This window comes from Panthera onca, chromosome A2 (genome assembly GCF_046562875.1).
Source record: "Panthera onca isolate mPanOnc1 chromosome A2, mPanOnc1 haplotype 2, whole genome shotgun sequence".
In the NCBI taxonomy this organism is placed as follows: Eukaryota; Metazoa; Chordata; class Mammalia; order Carnivora; family Felidae; genus Panthera; species Panthera onca.
Genome location: NC_138340.1, coordinates 35374097 through 35391629, shown reverse-complemented (window position 1 = coordinate 35391629; position 17533 = coordinate 35374097). Strand labels below are relative to the sequence as shown.

At 42.3% G+C, this 17533-nt stretch overlaps 1 protein-coding gene and 1 long non-coding RNA gene across 4 annotated transcripts in view; both read right to left on the bottom strand.

The window, feature by feature from the left end:
* The window catches only part of TAFA1 (TAFA chemokine like family member 1), a 511367-nt gene that overhangs the window by 380125 nt on the left and 113709 nt on the right, over nt 1–17533 (bottom strand). The window lies entirely within an intron of this gene.
* LOC132676479 (uncharacterized) lies at nt 4330–7963 on the bottom strand. Its single transcript, XR_009609035.3, has 2 exons — nt 7386–7963; nt 4330–4561 (listed from the first exon to the last, which is right to left on the bottom strand). It is a non-coding gene; the product is annotated as an uncharacterized LOC132676479 (long non-coding RNA).

Below are 17533 nucleotides of genomic sequence, written 5' to 3'. Positions count from 1 at the left end.
CTGATTTAGGAAGTCTTTTGAACATTCCACAACTCAGCATTTTCAACAAGCAGCCTAGATGATTCTGATACAGGTAGCCACATTTTAAGAAATATTACTGTGACGCACAGATCAGAACTGAGGGACTCAAGTCATATTCATGTAAATTTCAAGTCCTGGTTTCTACTGCCTACGAAGTATACCTTGGACGAATGGCTTAATCTTTCTTTGCTTCTGCTTCCTAGTTTACAAATGAAGATAATAAAGCCATCATAGAGGGCTTTGCAAGATCATTGTAAAGAATTTAGCGCAGTCTATCATACCAGTAAAGGCTCCATTGAATGGTATCTGTTGGTAATTCATTTGCATGGATTAGCTTCTCAGATAAACCAGTTATTACTCCTTAGAATTCAGCAGCATATAAGACCTGGTAACAATGAGACAGGGTATATAAGTTTTGGTGCAGAAAAAAGGAGGCAGCCTTTACTTTTCACCTTGATAAATGTTCTGGTTTACAAAGAACAGGAAAATTGTAAGGGAAAAAATATCTATCTTATCTATTATTGGGCCAAAAAACCCTCAGGGCATTATGCTTGCCAATATGATTTTATTCTTCCCACCAAAAACTTCCGTACATTAAATAATAACTACCCAGACACAAAAGTGAATGAGGCGATGGGACCAAAATAGCATCACAAAACACGTTGGCCCTTGTGTAACAGGTGGGGATGTATTCGAGGGGGGATGTAAATGGTGAATGTGGTGGAAGGAATAAAGAGGACACCTGAAAGATGTAAGTTTGTATGGCATCCAGATATGGAGGACAGGCTTTGGAGGAGGGCCAGCCATCTTGGGTTTAAATCACAGAAGCCCCATTTATTAGATTGAGCCATCATGTTAATGAGTCACTTAGCCTCCAGTTCCCAGGACATAAAGAAAAAATGAAGCCAATCTTGTTAGGTTATATTGAGGACCCAGTGAAATAATGATGTAAATGTCTAATAGAAGGCTTGACATATGATCTACGCTCTGAAATGTAGCCATTATTATTATTTATAATTAATAATAGTATTATAATAACAATAGTATTGTTTAGTATAACAATATTATTTACGATAGTAATTAATATTATTGTTGTGGGTTTTTGTGGAGATTTTTTTTAAATTTTTTTTTTCAATGTTTTTTATTTATTTTTGGGACAGAGAGAGACAGAGCATGAAAGGGGGAGGGGCAGAGAGAGAGGGAGACACAGAATCGGAAACAGGCTCCAGGCTCTGAGCCATCAGCCCAGAGCCCGACGTGGGGCTCGAACTCACGGACCGCGAGATCGTGACCTGGCTGAAGTCGGAGGCTTAACCGACTGCGCCACCCAGGCGCCCCTGTGGAGATTTTTTTTAAATGGCAAGATGAGGGGATGCCTGGGTGGCTCAGTCGGTTGAGCATCTGACTTTGGCTCAGGTCGTGATCTCCCGATCCATGAATTCGAGCCGCTCATCAGGCTCTGCGCTGACAGCTCAGAGCCTGGAGCCTGCTTCGGATTCTGTGTCTCCCTCTCTCTCTGTCCCTCCCCCGCTCACACTCTCTCTCTGTCTTTCTCAAAACTAAATAAACATTTAAAAAAATGGCAAGATGAGGATGTTTTGCAGGAGGAAAAAGGATTCAAAACATTGGATATTTCTGCAAGCATTGACAGTGAGGAGAAGTAATAATCATATACACCCCAACCTATCAATTTCAGTACACTGGGTGGGGGGGGAACAAGAGGAAGGCTAAAACAAGTACTCGCTGTCAGTCACTGTTGCACTCCCTCATTTCATAGGTGAGGACTTGGTTGGCCTTTGCCCACAGACATGTTGGAGCAAACACCAACCACGGCTCTGACTCTAAGGATCTCCACTGGCTATCTCCAAAATCCATGTTTTAATGATTAGCCTTTGCTGCCATAACAGTTGCAAAAAAAATCAATTCGACAATTTTTTTCCTTTTCTAAAATGCCTGGTTTGGGGCTGATAAAGCAATGATTTAAGTCAATGGCCGAGGGGGGAATTCGAGTATGTTCTTAAAGGATAATCACTAGGCTCCTTCTTGGGACGCATCTGTTTTGAACAAATTTCTCCACTCTGTGCTAATTAAACAAGGAGGTGTACAAAACATGAACAGTGGAAACTGGAAACCAGCTCCATTAGTTTCTGTATCTTTGGTAACTACAGGTGTGTGTTAATGAATTACACGACTGGTAAAATAAAATTAAAGGCAGCTGCACGTGTTTACAAAACTGCAGCCACAAATTACAGGGATCTGTAGCATCCATAATTCATCCATAATTGACAATTTTCATATTACTGGAATAGAGAATCGAGTCATGCAGATGATTACAGTATTTGCCTCTCAGCACTAGAGATTCTGCTTCATTTTTCATGCAGCATCTCAAATGAAATAAATCACAGCTGTTACGTGGAGCTGGACGTCAGGGTAAAGGACCAAAGTATTGCAGACAACCTAGCCCCGAGTTCGACCTCCTAGGCTTCCGACTTCTGACTCCCTACTATTCCCTAAGTTTGCTTACCCACTAGCTACAGAAACACATGAGCTGAGTCCGGTCTAGATACTGCTACCCAAGTCTAGAAACGAGAGCTAAGTTTTTAAAAAACGCTACGCCTCAGTCTCTTCGAGTATTAACAGAATGACAAGAGTGCCTACCTCACAAGGTCATTAAGTTTGAGTTCACTGAGTTGATATAGCTCTTCCCATAAGCAACCTGAGGTGATCCCTGAAAATAGTGTGCTATTCACTTGACCCAGAAAACCCTACAAAATCATGCAAATCAAGAGGTCCCGATCTTCGTGTTCACTTTAGGAACACATGTGCGACTGCCCAGGCCATCAAAGGTACGCACATCAGAAAAGCTCCCAAGTATCTGAAGGATGTCGCTTTGCAGAAGCGATGTGGGCCATTCCATTGCTACAAGCTACAATGGCAGAGGTGACAGGTGCTCCCAGGCCAGACAGTGGGGCAGGACACAGGGTCAGTGCCCAAAAATAGTGCTGGATTTTTACTGCACATGCTTAAAAACGCATGCAAATCCCCCAAGATGCGGTGTAGAACTTACAGGGTCCACGGTCAGATTAACCCACACATGAGCTCTCCCTGCCACACCGAGATGGTCCTCACTGAAAAAGAGCAGAATGTTCCTAAACCGGAAGAGGAGGTTGCACAAAAGAAAAAGACATCCCAGAAGAAACTGAAGACGCAAAAACTTAAGGTCCCAGAGTACATTGCTGCATAAGATAAATGCAAATAAAAGTAAAAAAAAATTGAGTTAATATAGGTACACTGCATGAAGATGGAGTAAAGGCTGGCACTAAGAGCTTAGTGAACGCTTAACTATTAACTTCTCCAAGCTTCAGTTTCCTGAGCCAGAAAATAGGGGTAAAAACATCACCTATCGCACATGGTTGGTAGGACAAGGAAGTGACATAACACACGTGAATTGCCTAGTTTACTTCCAGATATGAGCACTCGGTTTTCCCGCCAGTAGTAGGCATAGTAATAACAGCAGCTTTACCTCAAAGGGACACAAAAAATGAATCCTGTTAATTAAAAAATTATTTTGTATAAAAATCCCACATCTTCAGCTTTTAATTTTATTTAGCAGATTTTTTTTCTCCATTTGGGTATTCTGATTCAGGTAATGTTGGGGATTTGATTTTCACAAGGCATCTTGGACTCAAATAAATTTGCTCTTGATTAAAAAAAAATCTCGGGGCGCCTGGGTGGCTCAGTCAGTTACGTGTCCGACTTCCGCTCAGGTCATGATCTCGCGGTCCATGAGTTCGAGCCCTGCGTCGGGCTCTGTGCTGACAGCTCAGAGCCTGGAGCCTGTTTCAGATTCTGGATCTCCCTCTCTCTCCGACCCTCCCCTGTTCATGCTGTGTTTCTGTCTCAAAAATAAATAAACGTTAAAAAAATTTAAAAAAAAATCTCTCCTGTAAAGAGATGGCCTGTGCATCCTTCTAGCTTTACCTCTCCAAAGAGGGCTAGCCAGAGGCACACAGATATCTCTGCTGCTTGATGACGGTGAACAAGGAGGCCGCTTTGAAAGTTACCAGAGTTGTGAGGGATCCAGCAGGGGACCTGACAGAGACAAAGCTGGGAAGCTTGAGGGACAGAGACTAAAGGCTTGTCTGAAATCTCTGTAACGTTCCCCAGAACTTTCTCAAGTACCAGTCATTTCACAGATGCTAAGTCTCGAGTCTGCCTGCATGCTGGTTCCTATCACTGAAATTTAGGAAGAGAGGACAATGCAAATACACAGTAATGACAACATACAATTTCTTAGACAAACTCATCTGAACTTGTGTCGATGTTTATTGCGCGTTAATGAGGGACCCAGCAGGTAGAAAATGCTCATTGGAATGACATGGACGAGGGAGGTTAAATACGCGAGGCTTCCAGCAAGGTACAGACTGCCGTGTTCCTTGGAATGGTCATAAAAAGGTCATATTTTTATCAGTGGTTGGGTAAATTTGTAGCACAATATGGATCCATCTTTGGTCATAACCATTCATCAGAAATAAGTAACCTGTAAGAGAAGCAAATGATAAGCAAATTGATCTGTAGCAATTAATTAGACATACCAGATAACAAAGTTGCTCCTGACTCTTCCGCAGAGGACCATTGTGCACCCAGGCACTGGGCAGCCGTCAAATACAAGCAGCACTGACAGGAGCACAAGGGTCCCGCTTTTCCTCAAATTTCTGCAGCAGGTAATCAAAGACACCACACCTTTTACTTAATGCTCAGCAAGGGAGAGGACGTATTTCTTTCAGAATAAGAGCAGGTTGTAGTATTTTAGATGCATTTGGTGGAACAGTTTACCAAGTGTGTTCTCTACACAAGCTCACATTTCAATTGCACACTAGGTCTGAGAAGGAGACAGGGTAGATGCAAATGGCATCCGACACCCAAGGAATATTACATCCAGGGGGGCTAAATGTCTTTGCGAGTAATGCATCTTTAAGTGGATGAAAGAGCCAGGCATGGAACTGATGTCCAGTGCAGGTATGGAAAACATTTCTCTTTCAAATATTTCAAGGGCTGCAAGGAAATTCTTAGCTCTGGGCCGATAGCAGACACAGATAGAGACATGCATTCAATAGCACGGAGGCTTTAGGGAGTATTTAAAAGTCCTCTTGCTCTTTCTCCATCCAATCTGTCAGTGCCAGTGTCCCCATGTTCCCAGCCTGATTTAAGTCATGTAAGTCTGTTTAGACAAGAAACCTATCGTATAGAGGTAGGTCTAACACTTCAGAAGTTATCACGTTTAGCATCTGATCACAATGTGTTAGCAGATACGCTATTTCGACTTCTGAGCTGTCCCCAGATGTACTCTGTTAGGAGAATCTCTCCCTCCTGTCCAGCGTTGTCCAATGTCCATTCTACATCAGCATCTCCTGGAGAGAGTTTAACAACTATTGATATCAAGGTTGCACCCTCCCAAATATCTGATGTAACGAATCCAGTCAAAAGACACTTGGAAAATATGTAAGGGAAGTTCTACATTTGACCATGTAAAAGGGTTTTGTTAGTTGTTTTTTTCCCCAGTAGGGTTTCTCAGAGTTTTTAATACATTCACGCATCATGTGACTCTCCAAGATGGGGAACCATAGTTGATAGAGTTTGGCAAACTTATTTCACTCCAAAGTCTTTTCGGTGTTGAACATTTCCTGGGACTCTTGTTGCATACTGACCTAATGAATTCTAGGAGAGAAGGAGGGATGTTTTCATCAGCTCTGAATTCAACAGGAGCCACAAGGCACCTACTAAAGAGAAAGACTGCATCCAAAGAAAGATATGATTAAGACGACCTTCCTAGTCTAGAGCCTCTTGACACAGCGAGGTGCCTGCACCAGCCTCACCCGCCTCCTGGGGAGGTGGTTAGAAATGCAGAGTCTCAGGTCCCATCCCAGACCCAAGGAAGCAGCATCAGCATTTTGACAAGATTCCCGGGGAAGTCACAGGCACGTTAAAACTTAAGAAACCTTGGGGCGCCTGGGTGGCTCAGTCGGTTGAGCGTCCGACTTCGGCTCAGGTCATGATCTCGCGGTCCGTGAGTTCAAGCCCCGCGTCAGGCTCTGTGCTGACCGCTCAGAGCCTGGAGCCTGCTTCAGATTCTGTGTCTCCCTCTCTCTCTGACCCTCCCCTGTTCATGCTCTGTCTCTCTCTGTCTCAAAAATAAATAAACGTTAAAAAAAATTAAAAAAAAAAAAAAAACTTAAGAAACCTTGCTATAATCCACCATTTTTTCAACCCCTTCCCAGGTTTCATCATTCTGGCTTTGAGGCAGATGTCACCAGTGGGTCGACAGGAGGACTTCCTGTAGCACACCTTGTGCCCTCCACTGATGGACAAGGACAGCTCAGACTCTGGTGGCACAACTCCAGGGGCATCAGGCACAAAGAACATAAAGGAGACACGGTCCCCCAGAGTTGTGTCAACCAAAGAAATATTTTCAAAATTGACACCATACCATGTAGATTATAGAGACTTCATACATGAGTCCTGTCAAAGAGCTTTAATTGAGTCAAGCTCATCGATAACTGTTAATACTTTTTTGAGAACTTAATAGGGTCTAGCACCTTGATGTCACTTTACAGTCTTTATTTTATATTCTCAGTATGACAACACTCTAAGATATAATCTGTTATTGCCCTCATTTTTGATGAAACAGAGGTTGCTATGAGTTTATAAAAGATGTCATGCTCAAGGTCAAAGAATTGATAATAACATACGTGGGATTAGACTCTTGATCTAATGCTGAGACCACGGTCTTACTACAGAAAAGCTGAATTAAGAAAAAGATCTGTAGGATAGATTATTGAGGTGAGAAATTACAGGAGAGTTCAGGGATCATACCTGAAGAGAGAGGTTAATATGAAAGGCATGGCTAGAATGTGTTCTTAGGGGACTAGGTTTTGCCCAATTTAAAATTGAAAAACACTGCATAGGGGCGCCTGGGTGGCGCAGTCGGTTAAGCGTCCGACTTCAGCCAGGTCACGATCTCGCGGTCCGTGAGTTCGAGCCCCGCGTCAGGCTCTGGGCTGATGGCTCGGAGCCTGGAGCCTGTTTCCGATTCTGTGTCTCCCTCTCTCTCTGCCCCTCCCCCGTTCATGCTATGTCTCTCTCTGTCCCAAAAATAAATAATAAAAAACGTTGAAAAAAAATTAAAAAAAAAAAAAAAAAAAGAAAAACACTGCATAAGCAGACAATGATGAAAAAATATTTGCTACATGATTACACCGTCTGATCACACTAACAGATAATTTCCATAGGCATTTAAAAATCTTCAAATAGCTACTCTCTTGTTTTACGCTCACCATAGTCCAGTGGAGACTTTCACCACTTACATGTTCAGGGACAAGGTAAGTCCCAGGGATTTAAGAACTTCTCCTGAGATCTTGAAGCCTGGAAGTGATGATGGTGAGATCCAAAACCAGGTCTTAAAACTTTCATACTCTGAGCTCTCTCCACTACAGCATAGCCACCTTCCCAACCATCAGATGAATGTCAGGACCTTGAGAATAAAAGACAGTAGATCCACTTCTCAGCTGGCCAGCCTGGCCTGGACAGCCAACAGACACAAATGAGAGGGCTCATGGAAATGAATTGATAGAACCACAATAACAAAATTTAGAAAATGCCTTCCAACAATTTTTCACACTTTAGCAGACATTTGGTTCTGACAAATGGTCGATTCTGGTACCTAAGAGCACAGAAAGTTATTTTTCCACAGTCCTTAAATTTGATTTTTTTCTCTCTCTCTCTTGAAAAAAAAAAAATGTTTCTGCCAAGCCTACTAAAAAAAAAAAAAAAAAAAAGGAAGAAAAGAAAGTCTCCTCCAGGTTTCCTGCTGACATAAAGGGCATTCTGGATAGTGCGACAGCTCGGCAAGCCCTATCATTAGTACAGGCCACAGGGACAGGGAGAGAGAGGAATTAGGCCAGGTCACAGATGAACAGTGTTCTAGAATTCTAGGGTCAGCAGGGATTTTGAGAAGTCAGTGCATCCATTCCTCTGTCTCCAGGAATGATTCACCTTTCCCCAATAATATGGACCATGATAGAGCGAGTTTATTCTATTTTACAGAATACTGGAAGACAGGTTTTTCTGTGGATCAACACTTTGCAAACACCTGTCCACTCTTACACATCTTGTCTTGGTTTTGGCTGTCAACTGACCATTTTTTGCCTTCTCTCCTCCCCACCCCCCCCCCCCCCATTCACCCAGGAGACGCGTGACAATGTCTGGAGACTTTTTTCGTTGTTAAGACTGGAGAGGAGTTCACTACTGGCATCTAGAAGGTCGAACCCGGGATGTTGCTACATACCCCACAGTGACAGGACAGACCTGCAGCCAAAAATTATCTGCCCCAAAATTGAATAGGCCAAGGTGGAGAAACTTTACAGAAGAGAGAAGGGCAGTCATCCTTTGTATATTGCTGTCACAGTGTGGATGGGAAGGTAGGTAACACAATATTTGTTGATACAAGTGCCTACCCATAGTAGGCTAAAGTTCTATGCTTCAGAAACACATTTCTTCATAAGACATTTAAAGGATATGCAGAATCCTTTTTTTTTAAGTCATACTGACTTAACTCTTTACTGACTAGCTGGGCTTAGCTGTTGGACAATAATTCCATGAGGGCAGAAACTGTATACGGCGAATCTCTACTCTCCCAGGGTCTACCACAGAAAATCGCAGTTGGTAGATGCTTCATATGTTTTAAAAGTCTCTATGTAAAAAATCAAATTATCTGGTTATATAAAAACCTAGGTGGATTTTCACCAAATTAAGGGCATGTGCTAAGATGGTCTATCTTAAAGTTACTGGTTATTTTGTGTACTTGATATTTTGGTGCTCCCTGGGTAAGGCATCTCAAAAACATGGATAGTCTTCCAGAATAGTTGAAACCAAGGAATCTTTGTGACTGTAATTGGGGCATGGCGTGCCATATGTGTGAAGATTTTATACAATAAAAAGTAACTGTGGTTTCCAAAGTGAGTCCCAAAGAGAAAATCATAGAGGTAAATTCTGCAAATTATGGATGTTGCTTTGCTTCCCACAAGGGCAACCCTATTTAGTTATGTAGTGGTCCACTTCTTGGAAATAAGCCACCTCTGAGAGGAAAGTCTTAAAGAGAATCAGAGCTGAGCAATTCATGGCATGGGGTGTATTTAAAGTGCTCTTGGAAAGCTACCAATTACCAATATCACAGACACAACCCATTTCTGTTTTAACAGGAACTGCTTTAGCCCATCCTGTTAGAGTAGGAGGCTTCACCAACTTCCTTTAGACTTTAATTGATAACACACAAATCTGTTGCCACAGATGGTTGGGTGGGCAGCATCTGAAGCTGAGGTCTAGAAGAAGGCTTCCCACCCCCAGCAGATGCAAGAACATTCAAGAAGTGTCGATGCAGGGCGCACCATGGAAACAGAATTGAGGGAAGAGCTCTGGGTTGCACATCAAAGCACAAGTGGTCTGGATTAAAGGTGCCCCTGCATGAAGAAGGTTACAAGGTTCTAGCTCATCTTTATGTCATGTGCGAATCAGATCATATGGTTTTGAATCCCAGATATAGCAGCCATTAACCATGGGATCTTGGGCAACTTATCTAACTTCTCCAAGCTCTGCCGTTCCCCATATGCAATGGAGATTGACATCATACCTCTCTTTTTAGATTTTGAGAAGCTTGAATGAGATATAAAGACATTTTCTATTAATTATTAGTATTTCCCCATGTATAAAAGAGAATATCCTTGAAATAATCTCTGTTTTCCTTGTCTTGGAAAATTTTTTGTTTGTTCACAATATGGCATGCAGGATCTATGGCATCCCATTGATCTACAGGTAGAACGGCAGAACTCAACAGTTAGTAAGCTCAGTGACCTCAGATTCTTTAGGGACAACTGAAGGAATCTCGTATAATGCCAACTGCTCAAAGAAAGTAGAAATGACCTGTGAAGGTAGATATCTCAGAATGAGGAGAAACTTCACTGAACTGGTCTCTTTCAATGGCAGGTGATTGAAAGTTAACAAAAACTGCCTGATGGAATAAACAGGAACACATCAATGGACTCTCCTTCCAGATGAGAAGCCCAGTGCAAAGCTTTAGGCCAAGTGGTATCTAGCTGATGAAAAGAGATCATGGGGACTCTGTTTCTATCTCTTGGCTTTACTTCCTTTTGTGTTGACTTTGCTCTCAGCAAGGCCTTCTGCAGGGGTGACTCCAACAGCTCCAAATATATATCCTCTCACTGTCAAGGCCAACAGACCAAAATGCATCTTTCCCCTTCACTCTTGTAAAAGGCTAAGGATTTAATCTGTTTTGGTCAGACATGGGTTGTCTGCCTACTATGGGCAATCAGAACACGTTCGTGGGTTGAGGAGGGAAGAACGAATGATATATGCACTTCCCCCACTAAGAAATGTGCAATCCAAATGTAGTGGGTATCATTCAAGGCGACTGAAGAGAAAAGGGTATGATTCTTTTTTTTTTTTTAATATATGAAATTTATTGTCAAATTGGTTTCCATACAACACCCAGTGCTCATCCCAAAAGGTACCCTCCTCAATACCCATCACCCACCCTCCCCTCCCTCCCACCCCCATCAACCCTCAGTTTGTTCTCAGTTTTTAAGAGTCTCTTATGCTCTGGCTCTCTTCCACTCTAACCTCTTTTTTTTTTTTTTTTCCTTCCCCTCCCCAAAGGGTTTGTGTTAAGTTTCTCAGGATCCACATAAGAGTGAAACCATATGGTATCTGTCTTTCTCTGTATGGCTTATTTCACTTAGCATCACACTCTCCAGTTCCATCCACGTTGCTACAAAAGGCCATATTTCATTCTTTCTCATTGCCACGTAGTATTCCATTGTGTATATAAACCACAATTTCTTTATCCATTCATCAGTTGATGGACATTTAGGCTCTTTCCATAATTTGGCTATTGTTGAGAGTGCTGCTATAAACATTGGGGTACAAGTGCCCCTATGCATCAGTACTCCTGTATCCCTTGGATAAATTCCTAGCAGTGCTATTGCTGGGTCATAGGGTAGGTCTATTTTTAATTTTCTGAGGAACCTCCACACTGCTTTCCAGAGAGGCTGCACCAATTTGCATTCCCACCAACAGTGCAAGAGGGTTCCCGTTTCTCCACATCCTCTCCAGCATCTATAGTCTCCTGATTTGTTCATTTTGGCCACTCTGACTGGCGTGAGGTGATATCTGAGTGTGGTTTTGATTTGTATTTCCCTGATAAGGAGCGACGTTGAACATCTTTTCATGTGCCTGTTGGCCATCCAGATGTCTTCTTTAGAGAAGTGTCTATTCATGTTTTCTGCCCATTTCTTCACTGGGTTATGTGATTTTCGGGTGTGGAGTTTGGTGAGCTCTTTATAGATTTTGGATACTAGCCCGAAAAGGGTATGATTCTTGATCAACGCAGAAGCTGAGGCGCCTGGGTGGTTCACTCTTGTTTTCAGCTCAAGTCATGATCTCAGGATTGTGAGTTGGAGCCCTGAGTTGAGCTACACGCTGACAGCATGGAGCCTGCTTGGGATTCTCTCTCTCTTCTTTCTCTCTCCCTCCCCTCAAAGTAAATAAATACACTTTAAAAAATGAAAAAAAAAATGCAGTAGTTTAATCTGGAAGGAGTTTCTGGAACAGAAAATTCATTTTGATATTCTAGTAAAAGAGTAACATACTCAGCTGCTTCTGAAAGAGACCCTGTCCTCTTCCTTCAAAGCTTTAGGATAGTATCACCTTTATAGGCAATGAGCAAAGAACACTGGTCCCCAAATCAGCTGCCCCTTTTGAATCAATTGTGATGACTAACATCAAGTGCGGTTGTCCCCAAATTACCCTCCCACTCAAGATGTGAATAGACAGACAATGTGATTGGTTGGAGCCCAAGACTGTTCTCGCTCCTATCTACTACACGATATCCACTGCAGTTTGAGATGCAAGAGTCAAACCAAGTCCAAGGTAGCACAGGAAAGTGGTGTTGGTTGACACCTAGTGTTTAGGAAGGACTTATTTAGAATTTCACATGCCTTATTTCATTTAGTCCTGACAACCGCTCCATGGGTTAAGTACCACTAATATCCTCATTTGCAGATACGAAAACATGAGCTGTAGGTCCAAGATCACATACAGCTAATAAACAGAAGAGCCAGCCACTGCTGAAGAGCTCGTAGTCTTAACCACTCTATGTTCAGTTTCCTGTGTTGACATGAGTTGGGACAGAAATAGATGAGTGCAGGTAAGATGAGGCTTGCTGTTAATTGGAAGGGAATCCTACACCAGATTCCAGGCATTATTAAAATGCGGAAGTCAGATCTGGCATCACTGTAGGAACTCAACTTTTTTTTTTAGGGTGTTCTGGTTGTGAAAAAATTGTTGAGGTTCCAGAAACCTTCTCGTTCATCCTATTTAAAAAAGCAGTCTAAATATCCCAATTACAATGAACAATTCCATACATTTAGTTTAAAAAGAAGAAGCTGACAAAAGACCACAGACTCTTGTCTTTATAATAACAAGACACATTGTGCCTACAGTGAATCAATATTTCCCCATAATGGCACTTGTCTCCCACTGAATTCCTGGCAAGTTCTGCAGAGGAAAGCAATGCTTACAGTACATTGTCACTTTGGTATTTCAGGGGGAATTATTCATCCCCACATATTATTGAAACAGTGCTCACTTTACAGAACCAGTCCCCAACTCTAATTTCCAATGGTGCATATTTCTCCTCTTACTGCTCTTTAAATGCACAATTAATTTCTAAGGTTAATTGATCTCGTATTTGGTACGTCAATATCTGCATGTGTTAACATAAATAAATATATATAATGATAGATGCAACAATGTAGTAGAAATTCATTTCCCCATGGAACTCATTAAATACAATTAAAATACGCTGGTAGTTTCCAGAATTCTAAAGGTACACCAGTGCAAATCTAAAATATTGGACAAATACAATTGGATTCTACGTGGCCACACTCAAGGAGAGTGATTCACAGAACAGAGGAATTTGCACATCCTTGCTTTCTTCACAATTTCCCCCTTGGATGATGGCATTTGGAGCGTCAAGTCCCCCAGTCCTAGAAACTTCTAGCAATGTCAAATATATCCTAATTCTACCTGAAAAAATTTGCAGTGATTCAGTGCCCAACTAAGTACAACCTCACTATTATGGAAACCAACTATTGATAATAACAACAATGGAGCACTTAGCAATACTACTGAATGTCTGCCACAGGGCTGGTGCTGTGGACTTTCCACTGTGCATTCCTACGGCTATCGGGACTCACAAGCAAGCTGTGATGTGGGATAGATACGCCCTCTTGACTTAAGATCAAACTCTCTCTGGCTGAATGTCATCTGACAGGACATTCACTCCTTCATCTAATCATAAAGTTGAAGGGACAATGAAAAACAGGAGATTTGGAAGAAAACAAAAAAACAAGGTATTTATATGAAACAATGTGAAGTGACTGAATGCTTGAGGGTTTTTGTTTATTTTGTTTTGTTTCTTTCTGTGCCTAGAAGTCTCTTAACGTATTATGAGGGAAAGGAAAGATTTTCCTACGAAGTACTCTTATTTCTAGACCTTGAGAAACTAGTTTGGGAAACAATAAACCCCTGACATAATGGAAAAATCATTCTGGTGCTTTCACTCTTGTCTTTTGAAAACTTGTATCCTTGAAAACACTATTATGAGATTTTCCCCTCAGCCAAATCCTTGGGGCCTGAGTGGCTGATGGCAGGTCCTTAACAAACAGGTGAAAAGCAGAATGAAAGTACCCTTTGAAATTTCAGCGAACCACTGGGCCAAAATTCACTATCAACTGAGAAACAAATTAATTGATCCACACTATATCTCATCAGAATGCTCACTGAAGGAGGAGAGAATCCCACATACCAGGTGATTTTTTTAATTACACCTTTTTGATTTGTATCCACCCAAGAAGGAGACAAATCAAGAAAAAGAAAAAAAAATCCCCTGCTTTTCCCCCAGGGTCTGTTGTTCACCCCATCCCCTTTCTCCATTTAGGAACCCAAAACATATATATTTCGTTTCCTTCCCAACCTGCTCATTTAAAAAAAAAAAAGAGAGAAGTAACAAATGCACTCTGTGAATGGGGTTGCCATGGAGAAGCTGTTCCAGGTAAAGAATAGTCACTACAGAAAAGTGGCATGCAGCTTGTCAGCAGAAATGCTGCCGCAGCCCCAGAGCAATCATGATTCTGCCCCTGCTCATTTAAATACAACAGGGTTCTGCAGGTCTCCAGAAAAGGCTCTGTCCCTTCGTGGGGGGGCCTGGCTTTCCAGAAGAGCTGCATCCTGGCTGTCTGTATTTAAATCAAAGCACATTTCAAAAGCATGTAGACACTGTCGTATTTAAGAGAACCCTAATGAAAATCCTGTGTTTAAAGCTTTTCCTCTGGTTTCAGAGCATCAGGTTTACTTACAGTGGGATCAACTCATAGAGTTCTAACTTGGGACCTCTGCCAGTGCGAAGGAAATAAAGGTCCATTGTGAGATGCTTTAGTTTTGACTCTTCTCTTTTTCTTGAAAAAAGGCATCGGCCCAAATCAGAGGAATAAGTACAAGTTTACCTTTCTGGAGTCCAGCCTTTTTCTCTGCTGGTTAAAAATTATTATTTTTTTTTTTTATTTAAAAAAAAAATTTTTTTAACGTTTATTCATTTTTTGAGACAGAGAGAGACAGAGCATGAATGGGGGAAGGTCAGAGAGAGAGGGAGACACAGAATCTGAAACAGGCTCCAGGCTCTGAGCTGTCAGCACAGAGCCCGACGCGGGGCTCGAACTCACAGACCGCGAGATCATGACCTGAGCCAAAGTCAGACGCCCAACCCACTGAGCCACCCAGGCGCCCCCAAAATTATTTCAAGACTATGTAAGTAAATTTAGGTTCCTTTATTAGACCTCAGCATAGCAGCTCAGGTTTCAGAGAAAGGAAGTATGTTTAAGGGGGCACGAGATACACACACATACCCTAAATATGCAGGAACCATATACATCTATCATCATACCTAAGGTTGTTTCAATGTAAAATGGAAAGAGAATCTTGATATTTTGGAAGGAACAAAGAAACGGTGATTGCGACTCAGTTAAGACTTGTTCAAATAAACTGCTATTCAGCAAGCCCTCATGATCTAATCCTTCAAGAATCGGCTTCTAGCTTTGAGCATGCAACAAATACCACTGACATTTCTTAAGTATCTATTATGTTCCAAGCACGAGGCTGGATCCTTTATATTCATAACTGTGTTTGGTCCTCAAAGTAACTCCATGGTGGTTTACAAACAAGAAAATAGTGGTTTAGGGGCGCCTGGGTGGCTCAGTCAGTTAGGCGACCGACTTCGGCTCAGGTCATGATTTCACGGTTCACGAGCTCCAGCCCCTCATCGGGCCCTGTGCCGCCAGCTCGGAGCCTGGAGACTGCTTCGGATTCTGTGTCTCCCTCTCTCTCTGCCACTCCCCTGCTTGCGATCTCTCTCTCAAAAATAAATAAATAAACAACAACAACAACAACAATAATAATAATGATGAATAAGGAGGAGGAGGGGAGGGAGGAGGAGAAGAAAACAATGATTTAGAGCGGTTAAGCAACTTGCCAAGGCCTATTCTTCCATACTCTGGCCAAGCTGAAGGTTCAAACCTGGGTCTTGCAGACTCCTGCAGAGTGTGTGTTTCTTCCTCCATGCTGCCAGAAAATCAGGAAATGACAAAATTCAGCTGCGGGACCGCAGCCACGCAAAGCACGTGCCCCATCACTGAGGACTGGGACAGCATCAGAGAAGAAATGATGTAGGCTTTGTTTGGCCTGGGCTAGGTATCCCGGAGATGCATTATGGCAACACTGCTGGACGACCATCTGAAATCTACTCTCCCCGGCTCTTTGCTAACAAGTGGCAACATGCCCAGCTTCACTACTACACTTGCCAGGCTGCTGTACAGACATGTGTGGTGAGTGACATGTAATCAAAAGCTTCGGGTAAGGTTTGCAGCGAAGTTTTCTAAAAGGGTCTCCTTTGGCCAGTCTGTGTCTTCTTGCTTTTTCACCTGCCCGCACACCCATCTCAGGGCTGAAAGGTGGGTGACAAGTCATAATAATCAGAGAGGAACTCAGAAGATAGAGACCAGGGGTTAAGAGACTTCACTAACCTGAAGACAGTGATTCAAGTCCTGGTTTCTTGTTTATGTAAAAGAAAATTACCGTGAATCTTCTTTAAGCCAGTTTTACTTAGGGCTTCTGTCATACAAAGTCAAAACCAGCCCAATTGAAACCTCCATGGCGTTAGAATAAGAAAGAAAAAGGAGTCAGAATTCATTCCTTTGTCTTCCCAGTGCGATGATAGCGTCCCGGAGGCTAGAGACCTTATCGCTTACATCTCCTTTTTTGCCTCCCCCAATACCCAGAACTTTTCCAGATAAACAGCGGAGTCTATAGTCACTTGCTTACTTAAGCCAGTAGATATTTTAGAAAAGAGCCAAGGAAGGTCTAACTTTCCGGATGTCATTTTTTTTTTAAAGCTAAACCCAATTTAAATACTTTAAGAAAATATACCCTGGATGGATTCCAATAGGCCACTGACACTGACTGACAGTAAGCACCATCTACCTGAAGAAAACAACAACCCAGAATTAAATTTGTCTCTCAAAACGACACTGGCTAACAAAGGAAATATGTGGATATTTAAATTATAGTTGGCAAAGAAACGACTTTTTACGCACACACACACACACATGCACGTGCACACAAACACACACCTATCGGGTCCTTGTAGAAACTCATCCCACTAAGAGTCTGAAGGCAACTTGAGTGTCGGTCTCCTGATTGAACCCCCTTCTCCCTCTAAGGACTCACTATGGCCTTGTTCCCTTTCAGGCCATTGGATCTATTTGCTTTTGAAATCTCCAAATTTCCCCCTCACCCCCAGTGCCTAGTTTGCATACTTACTCTCTCCTCTTGCACATGCCTTGGGAAACCTGGGTGGCTCAGTCTTTTGAGCGTCTGACTCTTGATTTCGGCTCAGGTCATGATCTCATGGTTTGGTCAGTGAGATCGAGCCCCATGTCTGACTCTGCACTGGCAGCACAGAGCCTGCTTGGGATTCTCTTCTCTCTCTCTCTCTTGCTCTCTCTCTCTCTCTCTCTCCGCTCCTCCCCTGTCCAAATGCACACACACTTTCTCTCTCTCAAAATAAATAAACAAACATTTTGTAAAACTAGAAGGCATTGCTCTACAGCTGCTTAATCTTCTCTAAAGCCACAGTACCCCCACTGGTAAATGAATAAAAGAATAAAATCTCATCTGGTTGTTGGCTAGATTCTATGAGGTTACAGATTAACAAGCCTGGCATAGTATAAGCTTCGTGAGATATACTCAATCAGTAAATATTGGTGGCCTTGGTTGTATGACTCCATCAAAATTCAATCTCATAGCAACACTTATTTTAGCTCTGCCT